Below are 1,993 nucleotides of genomic sequence, written 5' to 3'. Positions count from 1 at the left end.
CTTGTAGGGTATTTCTGTGCTTGATCATGCCTTGCCTCTTGTTTTGAACTCAACTGTGGGCCATCTTCTAGGTCTTGGTGACTCATGAGCTTACTGGACCATTATTACTGCTCTGTTTTTTGTTGTTATATGCCTTCAAGTCGATTACGACTTCTGGCAACCCTGTGAATCTTTTTTTGATGTATTCATAGGGTTTTCATGGTAAGAGGTATTCAGAGGTGGTTTACCATTGCCTTCCCCTAAGCCTACGGCACCCAGTATTCCCAAGCCGTCTCCCATCCAAGTACTAACGAGGCCTGACCCTGCTTAGCTTCTGAGATCAGATGAGATCGGGCATGTTCAGGGTAGTATGGCCTTAGGTACTGCTTTGTTATATATGGAAAAACTTAAATTGATGTCTTAGGGAATCTGCCTAGATCATGGTTTCTAAGAGTCCATGCTAAAAGGCTTGTCCTACCTTGTAAATACTTTTTAGATCTGAAGTGCATAATAATCATGTTCAGGCCAGTAATGATTTGAAACGAATGCTGATGAAAGTTAAAGAGGAAAGCACAAAAGCAGGACTACAGCTGAATGTCAAAAAGACTAAAGTAATGACAACAGAAGATTTATGTAACTTTACAGTTGACAGTGAGGACACTGAACTTGTCAAGGATTATCAATACCTCGGCACAGTCATTAACCAAAATGGAGACAATAGTCAAGAAATCAGAAGAAGGCTAGGACTGGGTAGGGCAGCTGTGAGAGAACTAGAAAAGGTCCTAAAATGCAAAGATGTATCATTGAACGCCAAAGTCAGGATCATTCAGGCCATGGTATTCCCAATCTCTATGTATGGATGTGAAAGTTGGACACTGAAAAAGGTGGATAAGAGAAAAATCAACTCATTTGAAATGTGGTGCTGGAGGAGAGCTTTGCGCATACCATGGACAGCGAAAAAGACAAATAATTGGGTGTTAGAACAAATTAAACCAGAACTATCACTAGAAGCTAAAATGATGAAACTGAGGTTATCATACTTTGGACACATCATGAGAAGACATGATTCACTAGAAAAGACAATAATGCTGGGGAAAACAGCAGGGAGTAGAAAAAGAGGAAGGCCAAACAAGAGATGGATTGATTCCATAAAGGAAGCCACAGACTTGAACTTACAAGATCTGAGCAGGGTGGTTCATGATAGTCAATCTTAAAGTATGAGACTGACCTCTATAAGGAGGCAAGAATATTCCTCAGGGGTAATGGTGCATCTCCCTGACCCTTTCCAGTGTGCACCTTGATTTATCCAGAAATTAGTAACCAATTCATTTTGGCTGTCATACTTAGGCATCAGCTGAGCAACTCTAGCTTTTTTTTTAATATGCCCAGGTACTTCAGAGCCATATTAACAGCTACTTCCCCCCCAACCATATATGTTTCAATGTTGTTTTGGTGGCTGGATTAATTAGTAGAATTAATTCACTATCTCCTGCTTCATACAGGATGCCTAAATCAAATATTTACATGGTTAGAAGCTTCCAGCCAGATGTAGCAGTATTGGTCTTGAGAACATATATAACCACCTGGGGTTCACCTGAGCTGGGAGAGCCATGGCTGAGCTCAGCAGATTAGAGCAGTGAGATGTACTGAATCCTATAGGTCAGTTATACAATTTATTGGGAAGGAGATAGCATAGTCAGATAAGGGTATGAATACAAATAGCAGTGTAGAACAGGTATGCCTCCTAGGCATATCAAGTTCCTGCAGCCTAAGAGATGGCAGTCATTCTAGGACAGGTGGGGAACCTCAGGCCTGGGGGCCAAATGCCTTTCTATCTGGCCCTTCAGATTCTTCCAAGGCCATACCCCCTCCCCAGGTCAGAACCTTCACCAGCCTTCCTCCACACTCTTCTCAAATGCTTTTGCCTGGCTGGAACGTGTCCTTGAACCATGTTGCCCTGGGTTCCCACTGGGAGGAAGGGTGGGATAAATAAATAATATCCCTTGCTTGCCCG

General features: G+C 42.4%; 1 pseudogene; it reads right to left on the bottom strand.

Moving 5' to 3' along the window:
* Positions 1–242: 242 nt before the first annotated feature.
* On the bottom strand, positions 243–361 carry LOC133389769 (5S ribosomal RNA; annotated as a pseudogene).
* Positions 362–1,993: the final 1,632 nt, after the last annotated feature.

This window comes from Rhineura floridana, chromosome 7, assembly GCF_030035675.1.
Source record: "Rhineura floridana isolate rRhiFlo1 chromosome 7, rRhiFlo1.hap2, whole genome shotgun sequence".
Lineage (NCBI taxonomy): Eukaryota > Metazoa > Chordata > Lepidosauria > Squamata > Rhineuridae > Rhineura > Rhineura floridana.
This window is presented reverse-complemented; position numbering and strand designations above follow the sequence as displayed.